Raw genomic sequence first — 27,481 nt, forward strand, 5'->3', positions numbered from 1 at the left:
TTTAGCTGCGGCGCAGCTTGAGGACTGCGGCGCAGTTTTCTTTTCTCTTTTTTTTTTTTTTTTTTTTTTTTTAGATTTTCTGGTTTTCTCAAAACGACACAAGTTGTATGACAACAACATACCTGTCGAACAACTTAACAAAACTTTGGAAAGAAGAACAGCAGATGACAAAGAACCCCCCACACTTACCTTCGTTTATTCTTGAAACGACTTACCGAAAGGAGTGTCAGCGGACTCTACCTGTAAGTTCTTATTAAACACAATACCAACGATAAATAAACAAAATAACCACAAATAAGAGAACGAGAAGCACGGGTTGCCTCCCGCGAAGCGCTTAATTTATTTACGAGTCGCTAGCTAGACTCGACGTCCTTCTTCATTGCTTCATGTCGAAAAAGGGAAGCTCGTCAACGACGACTCCCACAATTTCTTCCTCCTCATGGTAAAACTTTAACCTGTGACCATTGACAATAAAAGAAGTGCCATCCGATTTAAACAATTCCACATAACCAGATGGATAGACATGTTTGATCACAAAGGGGCCGGTCCACCTAGATGTCAACTTGGGTTGCTTGAACTTGTACTTAGAAAGGAACAACAAAACCTTATCTCCTACTTTAAAATCCTTCGTTCTAAGCCTACGGTCATGCCACACTTTAGTTCGTTCCTTGTACAACAAGGAGTTATCATAAGCATACAACCTGAGTTCATCTAGTTCATTTAATTGCATAGATCTCAACTCACCAGCCTCGACTAGGTCCATGTTACAATTCTTGAGCGCCCAAAAGGCTTTATGCTCAATTTCGATAGGCAGATGACAAGTCTTGCCATAAAGCAACCGAAATGGGGTAGTCCCAATTGGTGTCTTGTAGGCGGTCCTAAATGCCCATAGAGCATCATCAAGCTTGGTGGACCAAGACTTCGGATTATCTCCTACGGTCTTCTCAAGAATTCTCTTTAGTGCCCGATTCGTGTTTTCCACTTGGCCACTCGTTTGCGGGTGGTATGAGGTTGAAAAACGGTGATTTACACCGTACCTCTTAAGCACCTTAGCGAGTTGGTGATTCGCGAAATGACTTCCGCGGTCACTGATTAAGGCCTTAGGCACACCAAACCTACAGAAAAGCTTTTTCAAGAAATGAATGACCACACGTGCATCATTCGTTGGCAAGGCTTTCGCCTCGGCCCACTTTGAAACATAATCAACGGCAACAAGGATATATAAATTCCTATTCGATGGGAGAAAAGGTCCCATAAAGTCTATGCCCCAAACATCAAAAACTTCACATACCTGAATAAAGTTTTGCGGCATTTCATCTCGTTTGGAAATATTACCTTGCCGTTGACACACATCACAAACCTCTACCAAGGTTTGTGCTTCCTTGAACACGGTAGGCCAAAAGAAACCAGCATCATAAACTTTCTTACCAGTGACGGATGCTCCATAGTGTCCCCCAGTTGGCCCATGGTGACAAGCATCGAGAATCTGGCGTGTCTCATTATCGGCTACACATCTCCTGATCATCCCATCTGCACAAACTTTAAACAAAAAAGGATTTTCCCAAAAGTAATGTTTGGCCTCGGTATGAAGTTTCCTCCGTTCTTGCTTTGACATTTCTTCCGGAATTACACCTGAACTGAGATAGTTAGCAATATCGGCGAACCAAGGACCTGTTTCAATCTTCATCAAAAACTCATCAGGAAAATCATCATTAATATCATGCTCTTGTAACTCCTCACGGTGAGGGTTTTCGAGCCTACTAAGATGGTCAGCTGCCACATTCTCTGCTCCCTTTTTGTCTTTAATTTCAATGTCGAATTCTTGCAAAAGCAAGACCCAACGAATCAAGCGAGGCTTAGCATCTTGTTTCGTGAACAAGTACCTAAGGGCAGAGTGGTCAGTGTAGACAATTGTCTTGTTAAGGACCAAGTAGGGACGGAATTTATCAAAAGCATACACCACAGCTAACAACTCTTTCTCAGTGACAGTGTAATTCTGTTGAGCTGGGTTCAAAGTCTTGCTAGCATACGAAATAGGGCGGAAGTGCTTATCCCCCTTTGGCCTAAAACGGCCCCTAAGGCATAATCGCTAGCGTCACACATCAACTCGAATGGTAAGGACCAATCGGGTGGAGTCATAATGGGGGAATTGGTCAAACTTTCTTTAAGCAAGTTGAATGCATCAAGACAGTCTTTATCAAAAACAAACGGGACATCCTTCTCTAACAACTTAGTCATGGGTCTAGTGATTTTGGAGAAATCTTTAATAAACCTCCGTAAAAACCGGCATGACCAAGGAAGCTTCTAACCGACTTAACATTTGTAGGTGGAGGTAATTTGCTTATTACATCAATTTTAGCTTTGTCTACCTCTAACCCTTCTCTAGAAACTTTATGTCCCAAAACAATACCCTCCTTGACCATGAAATGACATTTCTCCCAATTCAAAACCAAATGTGCCCGCTCACACCTTTCCAACATTTTGTCAAGACTCTTCAAACAATTTTCAAATGAACTACCAAACACAGAAAAATCATCCATAAAGACTTCCATGGAAGTTTCTAGCATATCCTGAAAGATTGCATTCATGCAACGTTGGAAAGTACCGGGTGCATTACAAAGACCGAAAGGCATCCTCCTATAGGCATAAGTGCCATAGGGACAAGTAAAGGTGGTCTTTTCTTGGTCTTTCGGGTCTATGGGTATTTGGAAATACCCAGAAAACCCGTCTAAAAAACAGAAATACTCGTTTCCGGCGAGCCGTTCGAGCATTTGGTCAATGAATGGTAAAGGGAAATGATCTTTGCGGGTCGCTTCATTCAATTTCCGATAATCGATGCATACCCTCCACCCCGTAACAGTTCTTGTGGGAATTAATTCATCTTTATCATTTACAACAACAGTCATCCCACCCTTTTTCGGTACACAGTGTACCGGACTTACCCATGAACTATCAGAAATGGGGAATATGATTCCCGCATCTAACAATTTCAAAACCTCTTTTTTAACAACATCCTTCATATTTGGATTCAATCTCCGTTGTCTTTGCACAACAGGTTTAACATCATCGACAAAGTTAATTGTGTGCTTACAAAATTCTGGACTTATACCCGGGATGTCGGAAATCTTCCATGCAAAGGCCTTTTTATGGGCCTTCAACACAGTAATAAGTCTAGATTTTTCATCCTCCATCAAAGAAGATGAGATAACAACCGGAAGAAGAGACGTACCTTCCAAATATGCATACTCCAAGTGATCCGGAAGTTGCTTAAGTTCCAAATCGGTGGGAGGACTTTCAACCGATGTAGGAACTCGGATACTTTCACCATTGTTGATTTCTTCGAAAGGTTCATCCTCCCGTGGAGTTTCATCAACATCAAGAGCCATGATTTCCTGCATCATTTCTTCTACCCACTCATGCTCTTCTTCACTACAAGCTAACACTGCTTGTCCATCTTCCATATCTAAGTAGTCCATAAGCTCCTTCTCCAAAGCATCTTTCTCTTCAACCACATCGACCCTGAAACACGATTCATCACAAGAGTAAGGGTGCCTAAGAGCTTTATCAACATTAAACATAACCCGGTCATTACCGACACCTAAGGAAATTTCCTTAGCTTTGACTCGGATGATGGCATCCGCGGTCATGAGGAATGGTCGGCCCAAAATTAGAGGCACATTGATGTCCGCCTCCATTTCCAAAATAACAAAATCCACCGGGAATATCAAATGACCCACCTTAATCTGCAAATTTTCCGCTATCCCCATGGGATATTGGAAAGATCTATCCGCGAGCCTAATGCTCATACGGGTTGGGGTCAATGCACCCAGAGACAACTTTTTATAAACTGAATAAGGCATTAGATTTATGCTGGCCCCAAGATCGGCCAATGCCTTGTATAACTCAAGACCAAAAGAACAAGAAATAAGAAAACTCCCTGGATCATCAAGCTTAGGAGGTATCTCGTTCTTTATTATTGCTGAAACTTCGGCACTCATGACTGCCGTCTTATCTTCTTGAAGTTTCTTCCTATCCGAAATGAGATCTTTGAGAAACTTTGCATAGTTGGGCATACCTGCAAGGAGATCAACTAATGGAACAGTAATGTTAACATTCTGAATCAGATCAACGAACTTCTTGAAGTTCGCCTTTATCTTCCCTTGCTTCAACCGTTGAGGATAAGGCACCTTCGGTTTGTAAGGCTTCACGGGAGGTGCCTCATCAGTAGGTTTCTCGGCTTTCTTAGATGGAATGGCCGGGATTGGCTCCATCTCGATCTCTTCATCAACTGCAACTTCTGGTTCAATCTGCACGAGAGGAGTAACAACATTAGGTGAAACATTTGCAGAGTTATAAGAGTTACCTGCTCTCGTCGTGATTGCGTTGACTTGCTCATTTCTTGCATTCGGATGGTTGTACTTAGCTCCAGATCCTTGGCTGTTTTGTTGAGGTTTCGGGTTCTGCTGAGTGTTGCTCGGTAGGGTACCGGGCTGCCTGCTTGAGTTTCCTAGCCTTTCCAACCTAGCTTCAATATCCTGAAACGTTGCTTGAGTACTCTTCGAACTTTGCTCAAGCTTACTCGCCAACCCATCCAACCTAGTAGTCATAGCATCCCATTGAGAGGACATCTTCTCACTGGTAGCTTTCTGAGCGCCTACCAAATCTTTCATGATGTCTCTCAATTCCGAATTCGCATTTTGTTGACTGTTGAACCTACTAAACCTGCTTCCAACAAAACCAGAATTATTAGCATTAAAATTGGACGAAGGATAAGAAGTACCTGATGACCGATTTTGGTAACCGGTACCCTGATTGAAGTTCCCTTGCTGATTTTGGACATAGTTAACTTCCTGAGCTGGCTTATCCGGACAATCTTCTGAATAATGCATGTCCCCACAGTAGTCACACCCATCAGCAATCACCTTGACATCCCTTTCAATGCTTTTGAATCTCACGTCTTGGTTGTCAAACCTCTCGTTCATCTGCTTCGTGAGGGCTTTGACTTCAGCAACCAAGCTTGATTCTTCACTACTCTCCAACTTTGCTACAGTCTTTCCACTAGTTCTCTTACTTACAACCTCATCACGATCGGAGAACTCTTTGGCCATATCATCTAAAATTTTGTATCCTTCAGCTGGGGTGACATTGTTCAAACTACCTCCAAATGCCCCGGCTAATTCCCTTCTAGTTCTCTTTAATAACCCATCATAGAAAATTTCAACCACTGCTTCCGTGTTCAAATTGTTTCCTGGGCAATTCCTGATCATCTCCTTATATCGTTTCCAGGCATCCACTACATCTTCCCCTGGATCTTGAGTGAATGATCGGATCTTATTCTCCAACTGTCTCTGAGTCCTTATAGAGTAGAACTCATCAATGAACCCAACACGAAGCTCGTCCCATGTGGTATACAGATCATCTGGCTGCTCTTTTAACCATGCTTTAGCTCCTCCACATAAAGTGAGTGGAAAAAGCTCAAGCTTCACATTGTCATCTTGGTTCGCGCCATAGTGATAGAACCTACAAATCTTCTCGAACCTTTCCAAATGCCCATACGGATCATTATGCGTCACCCCATCGAACTTCTCCTCCTCCACACTTTTCAAATGACTTCCTTTAATAGAAAAGTTTACTCCGGTGGTTGGAAGGCGAATAGGGGTGCCCCTATTTGTGGGGACATTTCTCCTACGGTCACCGTAAAGACGGTTATTGGGGTTTTCCGGCTCTCTATCACCCATTCTCCTGGCTCTGACTGGTTGAGTTGGCTGAGGATTTTCTTTAAGAATCTCGGTTAAATCCTGATGCTCAGTTTTATCCTGATTATCTTCTTCCCTTGAACTATCACCAGTTTTGAACAAACTACTACCTTCGGAGAATTTAGGACTTAAGTGCACCCCGGACGTTGAGCCTTCCTTTGAGTAATATTTATCCAAGTCTACGTCCGGGTGGTCACGGTTTTCGGTGTTTGAAGGCTCCGTGTTGTTTAATCTGATTAAGCGTCGTCTGGCTTTCCCTGGATTAGATTGAGGACTAAGCAAAGGTCTACCAGAGGTTCTTGTGTTCATCAACTACAAAGCATCTGCACAAACACCACAAGGAAACGTTAACCGCACCAGAAACTAACAAAATGAAACTGAAACAAAAAGAAAATAAAATCTAACTATGAAAAACAATTAACTTCCTCACAATTGAATTGCAAGGGAGGATCGAATCACAAAACTAACAATTACTTAAATTAAGTCCCCGGCAGCGGCGCCAAAAACTTGATGTGCGAAATCTAGCTTTAAATTTATAACACGATTTACCGATTAATTCTGATTACTACACACTCACAGGCAGTGTACCTGATCGTATGCAGTATAGTGAATAACTGGTAAGCCGAGATCGTTCGCAAGGACTTAAACAAGCATTTGTAAAGACGTTCAATGATTCAAGTAAAATGGGGGGTTTTCGTGGCCGAATTGCCACGATGCAAATAGTCAGTTGGAAATTAGTAATCCCACAGGATTAATCGAAAAAGAGTTTATAGTTTATAACAAAAATTTAAAAGTCACCCATCTTGATTTCGCTCAACAGAATGTTAGGATTGCACATTTGATGAAGTTCAAATTCAATTTAGTGATTTAATGACCGAGACTCAAATTAATCGTTAACTCCGTACCCGTCAAGTTAACTACTTATTCGACTCTCTTATATAAACTAGGTTCGTTATTGAGACCGGTACCCCACGACGCCTTTTTATAATTTCCCTAGTTAAACAATTGTTTTGATCATTTCAGATAACAATTTTGCCTAATCGATTGTACCCAACCGTCAATCCGTCAATTCTTATCAAATATTCACTGCCCCCTACCGTACCCGTCATAGAACCAATTGCTTCTAGCAAAACAATCAAAATAACTTGTACCCAAATCCTAGTCGTCACTAAGAAACAAGCACAAATTATCCGCAATCAATAATTGAATAACAAAGAATTAATAGATTAAGTTCACGACAAAATGTTAAATCAAATCACTTGAATTAATAAATATTGTGCAATCCCCACATAATGTCTCACTCCATCAAGATGAATGAAAAGGTGATTAGCCACTCATATTGAAATACAAATAACAAAACAAAATGAAGGAATTCATCGTTACCTAGTACAAAGGATTGAACGGAAATAACGAGGATAATCCAATTGTAATATCAATCTTCAAAAATGAGAAATCTGATCAAAAGTCTCCTAAAAATGTACTTGAAACGGCTGGAAAACATAACATAGGGTTTTGGGGTGAAAAACAAGCTATTTATATGTTTCCCAAAAATAGTTGTGCAGGTGTCGACATAAGCTGCTGCGCAGCTTATAAGCTGCTGCGCAGCTCCCCTCTGACCGCGGTTGACCGTTTGACTTTCATTGACTTCGCTGGAAATTCACTAGGCAAGCTGCTGCGCAGCTTACTAAGCTGCTGCGCAGCTTGAGTCCACTGTTCTACAACTGCTGCGCAGCTTTTAAGCTGCTGCGCAGCTTGAGCTTTCTGTTTTGTAGCTGCTGCGCAGCTTTTAAGCTGCTGCGCAGCTCTCCTAGCTCCAGATTTGACTTTCGTTGACTTTTACCAAACTTCATCCAAACGACCCGGAAATCATCCGTAACCACTTATTTCACCCCAAGAATGTCGTTTTCTTCCAAAATACGCTCAAGTATCTGCTACTAACCTGAAACACTAACAGATACCATAAACGCAACAAATGTATATAAAACGACTCATTAAACATGCTAACTTAACTATATAAACCGTAGGAAATGGGTATAAAATACGACATATCAATGAACCACCATCCTGTTGATGTGGTGCAATATAAACTGGTGGTGGGGTGAAATCTGGGACCTGGTCAGGTCTGACCAACGGCATGCCTGTGTACTGTGAATGCCAGAGAGGCTGGTAATAATCTACAACATAGCTCGTGCGAGCCTGCTGTGATCCTAACCAAGACATCTCCCCGTCCATGCGCCTCTGGTAATCATCAAACGCCTGGCGACTGGCTTCCTGTCCCTCATAGATCTGCTGCAGCTGAGTACTCAAAGGTGTCAAATCTATACCTGTATTAGCCCGCCTCCTAGGTTGCTCCTGTGGAGCATCCCCCATCTCCACGTCCTCAGCTTCCTCCACAACGAGAGGTGGTGCAATAACCCAGTGTCATCAAGCAGTCTAGAGTTCTCAGTCTGTGTCATCTTCTTAACAATCCTAGCCCTAATCAACCCAGCCTCATTCAGTGTCTCCTGAAAAATCGGGGGAGAAAGATCGGTGTGGCACTCATCAGTATCAAATATGCCCATACGCCGATAAATCATCGTGATGAAATGCCCCAATACCAACTCCGAGTCGGAGTAGTTCCACATCCTATCAACAACAACAATGGGGGACAAAGCAAACCTCCTAGGCGCTCCCTCTGAAAACAGCTTAATCAACCAAAGATCAGTCTGGTACGCTTTGTCCCAGTGAGTGGACCGCTCTACTAGAAATGTAACAATATTGCAATGGAGCATCCTCAACCTAACACTCCTAATCTTTGAAACACTACCCGACCCACCAGACAGCCAAGTTTCACCACCAGTAATACGAGTCCAATATTGCGGAAGGGACTCACCATCAAAAGCCTGCTTAACAAACAACCCCTGCCTCAATAAACTCCTAAACTCACTATTCTTCAACTGATCCAATGTGTACATACCAGTTTAATAGCCGAACTGGGCTATAGAAATCTTCCTAGCAACACCTCCACAATAGAAAGTCACACATCTCTCCTCAAAAATATCCTTAACTTTATTCAACTCTTTTGTAACTTTCAAAGTTGAATAAAACTCTAAACATAGCTCCCTATAAACAGGTTCCCGGTTATTAAACACATTATGCCACATGTCACTGACAACCAATCGATCACCCACTTGGAACTCTATTCTGAACCATCCATTAATATCGGCTTGGATGCTGAAATGTTGAGCAGCAGCAGGGGCGAGATACATGGGAGGGCAAACCACCTCTTTATGGATAGAGTATAACTCGTTAAGAAAGTTGTTCCTATGGGGTTGTTTCACCCTGTTGAACTCGAGCCATGTGTGTTTCTCATTCAATTGCCCAGCCAGAATTTAAGTGTAGGCGCTTCAACCGCCTCCTTTGCTGCCTTGGCCTGCTTTTGAGCTGACCCGCTTCTTTTGTACGCTTCCACTTGTTTCCTTTTATCGGGCCCCGAAGCATCCTACAATCACAAACCATAAGACCAACAATCATGTTAAACGAGGGATACAAACGGAAACCATATATTAAACAAACTAAAATTGGGCAGGGATGTGCCTCACTGCGGCGCAGTGGGCACAGACACCAACTCACTGCGGCGCAGTGAGGCCAAGTCAAATCGAATCGAGGATCGCCACTGCGGCGCAATGGTCTGAAGCAACCCTCACTTCGGCGCAGTGAGGTTCTAAGCACGTACGGGTCACAAGCCACCCACTGCGGCTCAGTGAGCTAGACCCCTCACCACTGCGGCGTAGTGGGATGGTTTTTCTGGGTATGTTCTTGGTGTTCATCACGAATTTCCAGATTAAGGGGGTGCAACAAACCAACATAATAGCAATCTTTTAGCAATTTAACACTACAAATTCTTCCATTAACCTCCCCCACACTTGTTCATCAAAAAGCCCTAATTTTTCAAAACCCTAGGTTTGATTTCAACTCAAATCCGGATGAACAAGTGTTAGATTCGTGAAATTAAACATCACATTAGCATCTATACCCCTTAATTGACGAAACCCACCAAACAATTTAACAATTACAACCTAAAAATTGAAAAACAAAAATTAAAGAAAAGAAAAAAAATAAGTCAAGAAATCTTACTCCTCTTCCCATGATAGCTATGAAAAGATGATAATCTAGAAGATAGAGAAGAAAAGTGCAAGATTTTGGTGGATTAGAGGGTGATTTTCGGAATCAAAGGGTGTTCTTGAGGACGTTTTTCGGGTGTTTCCTATTTAGAGAAAAATATAAGAACTTTTTAGAGTTTGTGGTGAAAAATCAACTCCTCTTTCCTTTTTTACTTTAAACCCCCGCTCCCCCTATTGACCAGTCAATTCGCCCACTGCGGCGCAGTGGGCTTTGGTCTACCTTACTGCGGCGTAGTGAGGCTCATTGTAGTCGGGTGCCGAGCTTTTTGACTGCGGCGCAATCAGCTCTTCACACCCCCACTGTGGCGCAGTGGGGTAATGGTCAAATCTGGACGAGGAAATGGACCGTGGCGCAGTCGAGATCACCATCCCCACTACGGCGCAGTGAGGGACTTTTCCAGAATTTTTATTTTTTCGTTTTTTGCTACGAACTTACCTCAATTCGCTTCACACCAAATTTGAACATGCACATTCTTGACAACACAAAAAATCAAAAGTAACTAACAAAATGAAAATTAAATGCACTAAATTAGATACGGGTTGCCTCCCGAGAAGCGCTTAATTTATTTACGAGTCTAGAGCTAGACTCGACCATCCTTCAAATTTCCGGTTCAAAAATGGGGACTTCCACAATTGTCCCCTCCTCCTGCTCTTCTTCTAAATACAACTTCAAACGATGACCAATAACAATAAAAGAACCATTTCCATCTCGTTTAAACAACTCAACATAACCGGATGGATACACATGCTTAATCACAAAAGGACCTATCCACCTAGAAGTTAACTTTGGTTGTTTGATTTTAAACTTTGATAAAAACAACAAAACTTTAGCACCAACCTTAAACTCCTTTCTACGAACCCTTTTGTCATGGTAAATTTTGGTCTTTTCTTTGTAAAGCCGTGAATTCTCATGTCCTAATCTAAGCTTATCGAGCTCATGGAGTTGTAACATCCTAAGTTCACCGGCTTCCATCATGTCTAAGTTCAAATTTTTCAAAGCCCAATACGCCTTGTGCTCTAATTCAACTGGTAAATGACAAGTCTTGCCAAAGAGCAACCGGTATGGCGTGGTGCCAATTGGTGTCTTAAAGGCGGTCCTAAATGCCCACAAGGCATCATCAAGCTTCTTAGACCAAATCTTGGGGTTATCCCCGACCGTGTTTTCCAAAGTTCTTTTCAATGCCCTATTGGTGTTTTCTACTTGACCACTGGTCTGTGGGTGATAAGAAGTCGAAAAATAATGAACAACACCATATCTTTTGAGTACCTTAGCTAGTTGATGATTTGCAAAATGTGTTTCACGATCACTATTTAAGGCTCTAGGGCAACCAAAATGACAAAACAACGTTTCAAGAAATCAATGACTACCCGAGCATCATTTGTAGGCAAAGCCTTGGCTTCAGCCCACTTTGACACGTAGTCAACAACAACTAATATATATTGAAACTTATTACACGGTGGGAATGGTCCCATGAAGTCTATACCCCATATCAAACACTTCACATACCTGAATTCCTTGTTGAGGCATTTCATCCCGTCTAGTGATGTTCTCTTGTCGTTGGCACACATCACAAGTTTCTACCAAAGTCCGGGCCTCCTGAAAAATTGTAGGCCAATAGAAACCTGCATCAAAGACTTTCTTACCGGTAACTTGAGGACCGTAGTGACCTCCGGATGGACCATAATGACAAACGTCCAAAATCTCCCTAGTTTCAGCTTCAGCTACACATCTCCTGACCATGCCATCTGCACAAATACGAAACAAGTATGGTGACTCCCAAAAGTAATGCCCAACATCGGTCCTGAGCTTCTTCTTATGCTGCTTTGAAAAATCATCGGGTATCTCTCCTGAAACCAAATAATTAGCAATATCTGCAAACCAAGGACCGTCATTAGTATTATAGATCACATTTACCGACTCATCGGGGAAACTATCATTGATCTCCCCCTCTTGAAGTTCCTCCCGGTGAGGATCTTCCAAACGACTCAAATGGTCGGCTGCCAAATTCTCAGCCCCTTTCTTATCCTTTATTTCTATGTCAAATTCTTACAATAACAAAATCTAACGGATAAGTCTAGGCTTAGCATCTTGTTTCGAGAACAAGTACTTTAAGGTCGAATGATTAGTAAATACAACAGTCTTGCTTAAAACTAAATATGATCTAAACTTATCAAAAGCATAAACAACAGCAAGTAACTCTTTCTCAGTAGTTGTGTAGTTCTGCTGAGCTGGGTTCAAGGTTTTACTAGCAAAGTAAATCTGCTTGAAATGCTTATCAACCCTTTGCCCAAGCACTGCTCCTATGGCATAGTCACTTGCGTCACACATCAACTCAAATGGCAAATTCCAATCCGGTCCAATCATGATGGGTGAATTGGTCAGCTTCTCCTTCAAAACCTGAAACGCACTTAAACAAGCATCATCAAATATAAAAGGAATGTCCTTCTCCAACAAGTGGGTCATAGGACGAGTAATCTTGGAGAAATCTTTAATAAACCTACGATAAAATCCAGCATGTCCAAGAAAACTTCTCACCCCTTTCACATTGGAAGGCGGGGGTAGCTTGGCTATAACATCAATCTTAGCCCTATCAACCTCTATCCCAGCCTTTGACACTTTGTGCCCCAACACTATTCCCTCGGTGACCATGAAATGACACTTCTCCCAATTTAACACAAGGTGCGCCCTTTCACACTGTGTCAACATTTCATCTAAATTATGCAGGCAAGACCGAAACGAATCCCTAAATACCGAGAAATCATCCATGAAAACCTCCATTGAGGTCTCAAGCATGTCCTGGAATATAGCTATCATGCACCTTTGGAAGGTGCCCGGGGCATTACACAAACCAAACGGCATTCGCCGGTAGGCAAAAGTAACGAAAGGGCATGTGAAAGTAGTATTTTCTTGGTCTTTGGGGTCGATGGGTATTTGGAAATACCCGGAGAACCCATCCAAGAAACAGAAATATTCATTACCTGCCAATCTTACTAACATTTGATCAATGAATGGGAGGGGAAAGTGGTCCTTACGGGTGACATCATTTAGCTTACGGTAATCTATACAAACCCGCCAACCCGTGACAGTTCTAGTAGCCAACAATTCCTTATTCTCATTTTCAATTACATTCATGCCCCCCTTTTTGGGCACACAGTGAACCGGACTTACCCATGAACTATCGGCAATAGGAAAAATTATTCCTGCATCTAACAATTTAATTACCTCTTTGTTAACTACCTTCTTCATATTCGGATTAAGCCGCCTTTGTCGCTGGACAATGGGCTTCACATCATCCACAAAATCAATCTTGTGTTGGCAAAAGTCGGGACTAATACCTAGAATGTCAATAGTCTTCCAAGCAAAAGTCCGCTTATGGGCTTTAAGAACTGCCAAAAGTAGCTTTTTCTCGTCACTCGTAAGTGAGGACGAGATAACAACGGGCAAAGAGGACTTACCTGCCAAGTATGCATATTCTAAGTGCGAAGGTAACGACTTAAGCTCCAAGTCTGTAGGGGGTAAATCAACTGAACTCGGTACCCTTGAGCTTCCATCAGCTAATACCTTCTCAAAGCTCTCATCTTCCGGAGGCTTATCATCCAAGCTGAGCGCCATCACCTCTGCAAACAATTCTTCATCATCAATAATACCCGAACCTAAATCAGATATCTCTTCATTTTCTAAGTCAGCTTCCATCAACTCCTGAAATTCCTGATCCAAAGCATCATCAATAACATCAATCCTGAAATAAGATTCGTCAGTAGAATACGAATGCTTAATGGACCTTTCAACATTAAACACAATCCTATCGGTACCCACACCCAACGAAATTTCCTTATCTTTTACCCGGATAACAGCATCCGCGGTATTCAGGAATGGTCTACCTAGAATCAAGGGTACCTTAGTGTCTTCTTCCATTTCCAAAATCACAAAATCTACCAAAAACACAATGTGGCCTACTTGGACAGTCATATTCTCAGCAATCCCAATGAGGTACTGAAAAGAATGGTCTGCTAACCTTATGCTCATACGGGTAGGTCTCAAGGCTCTTAACGCCAATTTACTCCAGACTGAGTAAGGCATCAAATTGATACTAGCACCTAAATCGGTAAGTGCCTTACAAGTCAGAGTACAAATAGAACAAGTGATGAGGAAACTCCCTGGGTCTTCCAACTTAGGTGGAATGTGGTTCTGAACAATAGCAGAACACTCGGCATTAAAAATGTAGCCTTCACCTCATGCATCTTTCCTTTATCCGTCACAAGTTCTTTGGTAAACTTGGCATAGAATCAAGTCAACTAAACGAACATGTAGATGCAGATTCGGTGTGACAATCGCAACATAGATTTGATTATCGTTTATGTTTTTAGGAACTTGTTTGTAATCATTTAAATAAGAACTTGTGTTGATATTTAATGATTACGTTTGAACTTCAATATTATATCTGTTTATTTTTTGTATTGTGTTTGTGTGTTATATATTGTTTTGCAGGTACAAGAACATAGAATCAAGGTTTATAAGTGTCGTAGAACACTTGAACGGTGATTGGATGTTATGTACGAGCCAAACAAAGAACTAAAGGTCGTCCCTCGTGCTGACGTCATTAGTGTGAAGGATGAACCTCGTGCTGACGTCACCACATGGCAAATCAATTAGTTGTTGTTTCGGGCCTAATACGTAATTAAGGCCTAAGCCTACACGATCCAATACTTAACTAGTATAGATACAAGACCTAATCTACGAAATTAGGTGAATGATTTACAAATTCTTGAGAGTTATTCACGAATTTACGAGCTAAGGTTATATGTTCCTTTGTGTGTTCTTATACACGAACGACAAACATTGTGCATCTCCTTGGGTTGGTTAATTGCTTATTAATCAACAAAAGGCAATAGTAATCTAGTTATCTCAAGAGGATTTCGCACTCTTGACATAACGAATCACGTCTTATTACGATCCACGCAATAATAGGGCACCTTACAAGTGGATCAGAGCCCTAAGGTTGATTACCAGAAGGTTTAAGATCATTTGATTGGCTATTGATTGCAAATTCGTTTGAAATTCGTGTTATTTACCATTTTCGTAATCTTCTTCGTGTCACTTCGTGCTTATGTCAGCACGAAGTGTACTTCGTGTTCGTGCTTACATCATCCAGTAACTTCGTGTTTACTTCGTGCCACGTCTGCACGAACTGCTCTTCGTGCCACAATCAACACGAACTACCCTTCGTGACTTAGGCCGTGACGCGTGTACTTCGTGTTTCACTTCGTGTGAAGTGTACTTCGTGTGACGTGTACTTCATGTAAGCTAGACGAACTTCGTGTCACGTGTTCTTCGTGCTACACGAACTAAGTAGTATTTCGTTTTATTTGAATTCAAAAGATTCGAAATGACGACTTTACCAGCTGCCGCAAACTCACCCAATGCCCTACTTATCAGCCAGATGATGATGCATGATCATGAGGTTGGTCGGGGTAATACACCTGCAAAGCTTTTCCGTATGGAAAATTATTGGATGTGGAAGAGACGTTTTGAAGACTACATTCGTCTCACTGACATGGAAATGTGACTAGTAATAACTCAAGGTTTTGATTGGCCTTCATATGAGAAGAACGGAGTAATCAGTAGGTATACTTATGCTGATATGCCTATTGAAGAAAGTAAAAGATACGTTGTTGAGGGAAAAGCATTGTCTGCTCTAACTATGGCCTTGCCTCAAGATAGTGTACATCTGTTTAAAAAATACACTACTTCAAAGGATTTATGGGATGCTCTCGAAAGATATTGTGAGGGCGATGTAACTTTGAAGAAAAACCGTATCAAGCTTCTCAAGCGCCAATATGAAGCCTTTAATGGACTGAAAGGGGAATCTCTTGATGAGATTATTATTCGATTCAGTCATCTGACCACTGAATTGTCATATTTTGAAGTTGTTTATCCTCAAACTGAGCTAGTTGATAAGTTTCTGGATTCACTGCCTAAAACTTGGACTGATTATGTTCATCAACTTCAAGATGATCAGGAATATTGTACATGGGATTTTGAGAAGGTAGTCTCCAAACTGAAGAACAGAGACATGAAAAGAAGGATTAAAGACACTCACTCGGATTTTACACAAGATCCATCCTTATATCATGTTAAGTCTGTTCATTTAGCAAGTTCCTGCTTAGGAAATAATGCATTTCTAAGTGGTGCAGAAGCTACACCAATAGTAGATGCTGATCGTATTGCCGGATATGTTGCTTATGACAATACAAATTCAAATGTTAAGAGCAATGTACAATCTTTCCACTCTATGCCAATGAGTATGAGTATTTACTCAGCCTTTTGTAATGCTCATGAAGCATTTATTGGGGGAAAGGTTAGTGATCCTGCAGTAATTGATGAGGATTACAATCAAATACATCCTGATGATTTGGAAGAAATGGATCTACAATGGCAGCTTACTATGCTTACTATTAAGGTCAGAAGATTCACTCAGAGAACTGGTAAACCTATAGGTAATGGCACTGAAGGCTTTGACAAATCTAAGGTAAAATGTTATAATTGCGATGGATTTGGTCATTTTGCAAGAGAGTGTCAGCGACCTAAGAGGATTGATAATACTGTTGCTGGTCGTCAAAATTACAATCAAGGCGGTATTACACCGAATAATCATAAGACGCAAGCGATGATTACATATCCTGTTACTCCACAGCAGCCAGTTTCGTCACCATTTTCGGAGTCAAAGGCTATTGTTGTTCAAAATCCAGATGGTACTTATCAATGGGATACACAATCCGATGATACCTCGAATCATGCCTACATGGTAGAATTATATGATGAGGTAGTTGCAACAATTGATTATGCTGTGTACTCAAGTGAAGAAAGTGCATCTGAGATAGTTTCAGAAGAATATGTGTAATGTTGCTGAGATAGTAAGATCTGAGAGTGAACAAATGACTGCAGTAAAAGCATCTGAAGAAAAGGAAGAGTCATCAAATCCTGTTGATGACATTTCTGTGAAGAGCATTGAAGAACAGATGAAGAACATTGAGATACCTGAAGGTATGACAACTAAAGACTTTGTTGCATACATGGCAGATTGCATGGTTGCAGATCAGAAGGTATCATGTTCTTTATCTTCTATAATTGACGTATGTAGAATGGTGTTAGATTTAAAACAAGAAATATTGAAACTAAAAGAAAATTCAACTAGTTTAACTGCTGAAAATGTTATCCGTAAAAAGGAAAGTAATGTGTCTAAAGATTCCGATTTACTTCTACAAGATCACCAACAAACTGAATTAGTTTTTAATCCAGATGAAGTAGTATACTATACTTTGAAAGACTGTGATATAGTTTTCTATGATAAAGAAGTATCTATAAATAGGATCGAACCTAAATCAAGAATTGATAAAGTTTGGTGTGTGGAAAATAAAGAAGAATGATTAGCTGAACAAATTTCATATAAGGATAAACATTATGCTCCTTTTAAACCAATAACAAATATGGAAAAAGCAATACAGACGCTTGATACAATAAATGAAATGAAGGAGTATGGTATACCAATCCCTGAAATAGAGAATGGTCAATCTAGAAAACAACAAGTAAATAAGTGCTATACTTGTCATGAGAAAGGCCATATAGCTATTGAATGTCCAAATAGGAAGGTCAAGAATCCTAAGAATGACAGTCAAGTCAAGTCAAGGGATGTTAGTGATATTCCTAATACTAAAGGGAAGGGTAAACCAATTGAACAAGTAGCTTCACCAAAATTTATGAGTGCATATAAAAGGGATTATTATGAGGAATATGCCAAAAGACATCCTGATAATAAAAAATGCACAGAATTATGTTAAGCTACTTAGAAATGTGTCATATGGAGAGTCTACTATTACAGATCAAAGGTTTATTAATAATAGATCTAAGACTCCGAAACGACAGGGACCTTCACAGATTACTACTTTTAGTAGTGTAAGTCCGAGTCGTTTTCGTACACCTCAAAGGAGTAATTCACCTAGGAAGATGACTCAACAAAATCGATACCCTCCTGTTAGAATTAATAGTTCGTCTAAATTCTATGATCGATTAGGGAGTTAACCTAGATTTGGTACTCACTCACCAAGGAATTCACCTCCTAAGACTCGTTTCACTTCACCTAAGAAACAGTCTGTGACATCATCTTCATCCAAGGCTCCATTAAAGAGCGATGGATATTGGACCGAATTAATCATTAGAGATGAATTCGGCAAACCTAAACCTCAAAAGGTTTGGGTTCCCTTCAGAAACTAACCATCATATCGTCTAATGTGCAGGGAGAACCAAGGAAGCCTATTAGTCTTTGGTATGTTGACAGTGGATGCTCTCGGCGCATGACAGGGGACAAGAACGTTTTGTCCAATTATGTAGATGTAAATGGGTCGTATGTTAGTTTCGCAGGTCCCAAGGGCGGCAACATTTCGGGCCAAGGTGATGTTGTCAATGGGAAGATTACGCTAGAAAAGGTCAATTATGTGGAACAGTTATCACATAATTTATTAAGTGTTTCTCAGATTTGTGACAAGGGTAACACTGTCCATTTTAATGAGAAAGAAGCACTTATATTGAAACCAGGATATGTTATTCCTGAAGACTGGATCCTGCTGAAAGCTCCTAGGAAGAGAGACATCTATGGCTTTGTGTTAGGTGTTGATAATCCAGAGGAGTCTGTTTGCTTGTTATCAAAAGCAAACAAATCTGAATCGTTACTATGGCATAGAAGAATGGGACATATCAATTTCCGAAAGATGAATGACATTGGCATAGAAGAATGGGACATGAAACAGTTTGGAATGGAAGACAAATGTGTACCTTGTCTGAAAGGTAAACAGCAAAAGTCTGCTCATAAACTGAAACAAGAAAATTCTATTGCCAATCCTTTTGAGTTACTTCGCATGGATTTATTTGGTCCAGTAAATGTAAGAAGTATCGGTGGGATGTATTACTGTTTGGTGGTTACTAATGATTACTCGAGATTCTCATGGGTATTCTTTCTTAAGTCGAAAGACGAAACTCCGCAGATTTTGATGAATTTCTTTGTCGAAACTGAAAATATTTATGGAGTTCGTGTTAAGAGAATCAGGAGTGACAACGGAACTGAATTTAAGAATAATGTGATGGATGTCTTTTGTTTGTCAAAGGGAATTCAACATCAATACAGTTCTCCGTATGAACCACAACAGAATAGAGTTGCTGAAAGAAAGAATAGGACTCTAATCGAGACAGCCAGAACTATGCTTGCAGATTCAGGGCTTCCTACTATGTTTTGGGCGGAAGCGGTGAATACAGCCTGTCATATTTTGAATAGGGTTACTGTAGTTAAGCGTCATAATAAGACATGTTATGAGCTTCTACATAAAAAGAAACCGAATTTACAGAATGTTGAACCATTTGGTGTACCGTGTACTTTCTTGAAGTATCTACCTCAGTCAAAGTTTGATTCAAAGGTTGAAGAGGGATTCCTCATGGGTTATAAACCGGGAACATCAATTCGACGGGTTTACAACAAACCGGCAAAGTTGATTTGGGAACAAATGTCAAGATTGTCAGTCATAAGCCCGCTATACATTCTGGAAGTGGCAAAAACTTCAATTACGATAGTGTGTTTAGTTCACTACATGGTCCTGATTCTTATTCAGCTCCTGAGACAATTGATGATGTGATTATTTTAAGAGATCACATGGATAATACTCCTATATCTCTGCCTACTCGGAATGTCGATACTACTTCAACCAACGTTCAGTCTACTACTGATGTTGATTAAAGTGGTAAGGACAAGGATAAGACACCAGATTCAGACAATAATAAACCCGCAAACACTACACCACCTACTCCATTGAAGGTTACACTGCCTGATGATGATCCTATTTCTGAAGAATCGGAAGATGATTTCAGTTCTCCTGAGTTTCGGATTAGAACAAATTTAGGAGAAAGTTTGAATGTTGATTCGGTTCCTCAATATTGGATTAATAAGGATCACCCAGTTGAAAATATTCTTGGAAATGCTACAAAACCTGTTCGAACTAGAAATCAGTTGAATAAGGATCTAACTAGTTTGTTCTGTGAAGTGAAAGACACTGGTTTGATAATTGAGTGTTTGTATTCTGGTTTCCTTTCATAAGTAGAACCTAAGAATGTTAAGGCAGCACTTTAAGATCCATGTTGGGTTGAAGCTATGCAAGAAGAATTAGCTCAATTTGAAAAACTTGGAGTTTGGGAGTTAGTAGATGTGCCTAGAGGTAAAGAACCGATTGGAACTCGTTGGGTATATAAATGCAAACGAGATGACAAAGGGATCGTTACTAGAAATAAAGCACGTTTGGTTGTTCAGGGGTTTGCACAACGAGAAGGATATGACTATAACGAAACTTTTGCACCAGTTGCTAGGATTGAAGCTATAAGGTTTTTTTTAGCTTTTGCAAGTTTCAAAGGTATAAAGGTGTATCAGTTGGACGTTAAGAGTGCCTTCTTGTACGGAGAAGTTAAAGAAGAAATGTATGTTTACCAACCACGGGGTTTGAAGATCCGAATTATCCAAGAAGAGCATATCGACTGGATAAGGCTCTTTATGGATTGCATCAAGCACCCAGAGTGTGGTATGAAAAATTGTCGACGCATTTGTTGACAAATGGATTTACAAGAGGATCGATAGACAGCACATTGTTTATCAAGTGGAAGAAGCGAGATTATCTGATTGTACAAGTTTACGTGGATGATATCATTTTTGGTTCATCTAATATAAAGATGTGCAAAGAGTTTGAAATTAGCATGAAAAATGTTTTTGAAATGAGTGCTATGGGGGATTTGCAATTTTTCCTCGGACTACAAGTAGATCAAAGGAAAGATGGATTCTTTATTCATCAGTCTAAGTATGTCGATGACATCTTGGAGAGGTTTCAAATGCTAGAGTCCAAGACATATGGTACTCCTATTCAGCAAAATCATGGTTTAGGAGTGCTTGATCCGAAAGATGAACTTGTGGATGCAACTTATTATCATGCTATTATCGGCTCATTGATGTATCTGACTGCTTCGCGTCCATATATTATGTTCGCTGTTTGTCTTTGCGCTAGATTTCAAGCTAGTCCGAAAGAGTCACATTTGACTGCAGCAAAACGTATTCTACGTTATCTTAAGGGAAACCAAGGGCTTGGTCTATGGTATCCAATGGGAGGAACGTTTGATTTTGTTGCATATACTAATTCGGAATTTGGCGGTTGTAACAATGACAAAAAGTCTACGACTGGAGGTTGTCAGTTGTTAGGAGGGAGATTAGTATCGTGGCAATGCAAGAAGCAGACATGTGTTGCTCAGTCTTCATGTGAGGCAGAGTATATGGCTGCTGGTAGCTGTTGTTCCCAATTGTGGATTGAGCAACAACTTCGTGACTACGGTAAGGATTTTCTTGATACTCCTATTAGAATAGACAATAAGTCAGCTATAGACATTACAAATAACCCTGTCATGCATAAGGTCACCAAATATATTGATATTAGACATCATTTCTTGCGTGATTGTGCCCAAAAGAAGTTAATTCATTTGGAAAAGGTTATAACCGATGATAATTTAGCTGATTTGTATACCAAAGCTTTTGATAAGTTTCGATTTGAGAAGTTAATTCTTCTCAATGGGATGAAGAATGCCGATTCATATTAAATCTCTCAAAGAACTAATTTTGTAAGTTTGTGTCTGTAAATAACTAGAGTCATAAAAATACAAAAAAAGTTCTTAGTGTCATGAAAACCATAAAAATGTGAAAAATGAGAAAATGACAAAAATATGGAGAGATTTAAGTTAATGCTGTAAAATGATTAGAAGTGAGGATACTTAGCTTTTAAGTCTGCTTAATCATAATATAACTATTTAGTTCAGTGATTACAATTTGGGATATATTGGTAGACACAAAGTAGGAAGGTTTCCTTAATCTGAACTTAAATTATACAATGTTCTTGTGGGAAACATATTCAGATATATGGCTGAGAATGCTTGCTTTTCAGTAATGAATTGATCTAGTCCTTAAATTTTGTGAAAGATCTAGCATTACTATAAGATTTATTCAATGTATAGGCAAAAACTTCTACCAATCATGAGCATTAAAGTTAAATGTGATATTGTTTATGCAAATGAAATGAATGAAAATTAAGGGGCTAATGTGGTCTTTAAGATTCAAACAAGTATGTCCTCTGGGTGTCTTTGTATACCTAGCCTACCTAAAGCTTCCAACTTGGGATAGGTTGTCAGAAAGTTCGCTACATGGGTCTCAAAGAAAATCACGGGTTCCTTATAAATAATGAAATGCAAAAGCAAATAAGTTTAAATCACAAAGTAATTAATTCAGTTATCTAAAAAGTGTCTCATGATTTGTTAAGGATGTTTTTGAATATACATTGAATTTTTGTTATCTTAGTTTGTATCGATTACGGAAGTATATCTGAATCTGGGTCACATAAGTTCGCAAACTATTCAATGGCATATTAGGCTACTCGGGTTACATGGTGACTGTCCTTGGCCAGGGTATGTCGAAAGTGTCATAACTCAAAGGAAACTGGAAGTACCGAGTGTTTAAGAGGACAAATATACCGGTAATCGTGGTTGAATCACTGTTCATAACTAATAATAAGAGAATTATTTCTCACTTGCAGACTTATGTAAATGCTAATCTGATCTAATCTGCAGAAACTTAGATTTCTTGTGAGTAAATAAAGTAGCTTAGTTTATTTTTATTTTTATTTTTATTTTTTATTTTATTTTGTTTCTTTTATTTTTTTTTAATTAGTATCAGTTTGTGTGTCAAACTAGTTCTTATTGCACGAGAGATTTGATAAAGCATAAAACTATATGATTCTTCATGAATTGTATCAGTCTTATTGCTTACGGTATAAGTGTTTTTAAAAATGGATTTTCTAATATAGACATAAGTTGTTTAAGGTTAGAAAATGAAATGTTTTGAAAATTGAAAAGTCAAAATATTTTTGAATGTGTTTCAAGTAAATTTTTGAAATTTCAATTGCTTTTGGTTGCTAAGTATGCTTGACAAAGATTTGACTTGCCATAGATTTTATTTTATCGATAGGTTAAGATTTTGGTTGTTTTGCATATTTATGATATTTTGTTAATTTTGATGCATTAATGAAGTTTGTTAAGTGTGCAGGTTACAGATAATAAACTCATTTTATATGATATCAACATTTTTGATTGTAACTGAAGGCAGAATTGTTTTCGCTTGTTTGTCAGTCCATAGAATTGTATTGCAACGGACAATAAAAGGTGTTCAAATAGCAATGATTTGAAGCACTTCTTTACCTTCGCCCACCCATCCGATAAATATAAGTGATGGCCGGCATATGGGAAAAATCATACGCTATCATAGGCGCTTCTAATTTCCCCAAGGGTGCCCTAAAGTTCCGCCACGAAACTGATTACAAGTGATACAAGGATGATCTGCTTTAATAACCTAAGACTTGTAGTGATAGGTTATTAAGATCACAACCTAAGATGTAATGTGATAGGTTGTTGATATGATAATTTGATGTCATACATTATATATTAAATGTGTTTGGATGTACGTTTGTATGTGTTTGAGTTGAACATCAATGACGAAATGATCGATTTTTATGTCAAGATAATAATGTAAGATTTATTTAATACATTATTGTGATGACAAGTTAGTACGGATGATTTTCGATAGCAAATTCGAGTAGATACAGGTTTTTAGTAACGAGTATCTACAGATTTATGTTTCTGAAATTTCTGGAATTTTTCCTTGTTTACATTTCTGGAAAATTCGCGAAATTTGGCTAAGGAATGAAGCTTATGTGGTTTAAAATCTGGAAATTCGAAATCACCTCGTGCTGACGTCAGCATGCCTCGCGCTGACGTCATCACAAAGCCCACGAAGTTAGTCCTTCGGCCCGGCCCATGTGGATTCGAATATATATATATGGGTTATTACTATTCATTAATTACCATTAATCAAAAGTTAACCCTAAATTACCACACGAACTTCCTCTCCTTCGTGCGACTATTCATTCGTATCCCTTTTCGATCGATTTCATCCTCTTTTCGTGTTTGTTACTTAGATTTGTTGGTACTTTCACGATTTATGTTTGATTATTGATGTTTTGACTATAAGGACTAACGATTTCATGTCGTTATAATGCCCAAATTTTGATTTCTCTTCGTGTGAACAGTAACTAGGACGAACCATGGATTAATTCTTTGATTTTTGATGATTTGGACTTAAATTGGACTTAAAATTGGATTAATTGATGTTTAAACATGTTAAATCTAACAAAACTTTAAGTAAACAAGTGTTAAATCAAGATTAATCAAAGAAAATTGTGTTTCGATCATTATTCACACGAAGAACACCAACGAACTTCATGTTCATCGATTTCGTTTCGATTTTGGTTTCTGGGCATACACGAACCATCAACAAGTCCACAATGATGTTTTTGATCGTTTTTAACATCATATGGAGATGTTTTTGATCTCTGTGTTTCTGGGTTCATATTGGTTCGTGCTGACGTCATGATGAGGGAAATCCTCCTCGTGATGACGTCATCACGAAGCAGAAAGCTAAAACCCTAATTTTTATTTTCGTTTATTCTAACTTTGTTTTTTTTCTTGTCGTTTTTGTCTGTTTTCGTGCAGGTATGGCAGGACAGGGTAATAATGCTCGTGTGTTCGTTAAGGAGCACAATGTTGCACTCGATCTCAGCATCACGCAGATAGGATGCACTGCAGAGTTTCACGGTGTCCTACAGTTTGTTGCACGTTCTCGTGTTCATTTTGCTGTGACAGAGAACCCTCCGTTGGTGATAAGTCTCATTAGAGAATTTTGGAACTCAGCCCGTTCAGTGCAGATGGGTGCTCATACATACATTCGCACTACTGTTGGAGGATGTTCATTCTCATTTTCTGCTGGAGACTTACGGACGATATTACACTTAGGTGATGTCGCGATAGAGCAAGGTCCGACTGAGTTTTCTGAGGATTTCTGCGACGGTGCTCTACGTCGTATGGGGTATACTGGAGCTATTTCTCACCCATACTTCAGGAATCATCTTCGTGGCAAATGGAAGCTTCTTGCTTACTATTTGTTGAGGGCTATTAGTCATCGGAGTACAAGCTATGACCAGATGAATATACAGAATGCTTCTCAGATGGTTGCCTTGGTGCTGAACAAGCCATATAGCTTCTCTCAGTACATTTTTGATAACCTGGAGAAGCAGTTGAGGTCATTTGGTACAGACAAGAAATTCTTTCTGTTTCCAAAATTTGTGATGATCATAATTCGTCACTTTGCAGCTGATTTGCCATTTGACGGTCCTACGTTCAATTTAGGTCGTCTTACTTACAAGGCATTTGTTGAAAGTTTGAAGCACGTGTCGGGAAGAAATGTTCCGATTGAGGTTGATAATCCACCTCTGTTCGGACATTTGATTAATCCTAACTATGTTGCACCTCGACAGGGTTGGGAAGATGAAAAACCCGTTGCTGCTGCTGCTGGTGGTGATGATCAGGCTCAAGATGATCCTCAAGAAGAGCGAGCTGATCAATTTGAGGGACTCAATGATGTTCCTTTGTATGCTGGAGATATAGAGCATGATTCAGATATGGATGCTCTCATGGAGGATATTGATGATCCTACAAATCTTGTACCACCATCTACTGGAGTTTCTACTTCTACCTCTGCTCCAGTTCATGTTGATGTTGGTCCTTCTGAAGTCCCGGTTAATGTTGTTGAGGATTCAGAAGATGAAGAAGAGGAAGAAAAACTGCCAAAGCAAAGAAGAAGACATGCACGATCTCAAGCTGAAGTTGATAGAGAGTTTGCTGCTTATTCTGAAGCCATGGAGAGGTCTCATGCATCTACTGTTGGTGATACTCCATTGGTTGCTGCTTTAAGAGCTTCAGTTTCTGATGTTCCTGTTTCGGTGTCTACTACTTCTGCTGCTGGTGTTGTTATTGGGGAGAGAAGGTCAAGACCAAAGTTTATAATAAGGGGAATTGGTTCTCGCGCACAAGTTGTTACAGTCAATCAGCGTTTCAAGAAGACTACTTATGAGGTTATTAACAAATGCAAACCCAACATCAACTATTTTCATATCTTTGGGTGTGTTTGTTATACTTTGAATGATAGGGAGAATCTTGGAAAGTTCGAGAAGAAAGGTGATGAAAGTTACTTTGTTGGTTATTCCAAGACATCAATTGCATACCGAATCTACAATCGCCGAACAAAGACAATTCAAGAAACAATGAATGTTTGGTTTGATGAGATGTCGGGCATGATTTTTGAACAAGAAAGTTCGCTACCAACAAGTAATGATCCGAGTGCTTCAAGTACTTCAACAAGGACTTCTACTTTAGCATCTAAATTCAAGAAGTTTCCTACTCCAACAAGTGATGAATTAGATATTCTTTTTGAAGAATTCTACAATTCTAAACCGATTCATGATAAAGAACCTCAAGTCATCGTTGAACCAATTTAGACAAATAATTTAGTTCCTGACAACAATCATGAATCGTCATCAAGTTCTTCTGAGCAAGGTGCTACATCTTCTAGTAGTAGTTCTTCATCCTCTTCTAACAATTCTTCTTCACCACCCTCTCCTAATAATTCTTCTCAAGTGAATGATCAAGAACAACCTACCCAATTTACTCAGACAACAAACCCGATAAACACTCCAAATGTGTATGTGCCCCTTGACTTTGATCATCCATCCTATGAGGAAGCTGTTCTACCAAGCTATGATTCCATCTCTCAATAAAACTCAGGTTTTAATGATGATGATGTTGATGTTCAACAACAAGATCCTCTTCCTCATGATCACAAATGGTCACGTATGCTGAAAAATCATCCAACTGATCAAATTATTGGAGATCCACAAGCCGGAGTAACTACTCGTACTTCAGTAAACGAGTGTCTTGTTGCACTTTCTCTCAGCAAAATCGAACCCAAAACTGTCTCTGAAGCTCTTCGTGATCCAGAATGGGTGAAAGCGATGCAAGAAGAACTCGCTCAGTTTGAAAGACTGAAAGTATGGAGATTAGTTCCAAATCTGAGAAAAGATGTACCAATCGAAACAAAGTGGATTTTCAAGAACAAAAAGGATGAAAATGGAGTGGTAGTAAGGAACAAAGCTAGACTTATTACAAAGGGTTACTGCCAACAACCTGGTGTTGAGTTCAACGAAACTTTTGCTCCAGTAGCAAGAATGGAGGCCATTCGGATTTTCTTAGCTTATGGCGCATTCTGAAACTTCACTGTGTTTCAAATGGATATGAAGACAGCTTTCTTGAATGGTGACCTCAAAGAAGAAGTTTACGTTGAACAACCAGAAGGTTTTGTTGATCCTAAAAGGCCAAACCATGTCTACAGGTTAGACAAGGCTCTCTACGGTCTTAAGCAAGCACCCCGCGCATGGTATGATTCCTTAACTACTATCTTGATAAAAGGTGGCTTTAACAAAGGCACAATTGACCCTACCCTGTTCATTCGCAAATAAGGTAAGCATGTTCTTCTTGTCCAAATATATGTT

The 27,481-nt window shown here is 39.6% G+C and overlaps 1 pseudogene; it reads right to left on the minus strand.

Annotated features, from left to right (window-relative positions):
- Nucleotides 1–376: 376 nt before the first annotated feature.
- The window catches only part of LOC122604319, a 101,221-nt pseudogene continuing 74,116 nt past the window's right edge, over nt 377–27,481 (minus strand).

This window comes from Erigeron canadensis, chromosome 6 (genome assembly GCF_010389155.1).
Source record: "Erigeron canadensis isolate Cc75 chromosome 6, C_canadensis_v1, whole genome shotgun sequence".
NCBI lineage: Eukaryota > Viridiplantae > Streptophyta > Magnoliopsida > Asterales > Asteraceae > Erigeron > Erigeron canadensis.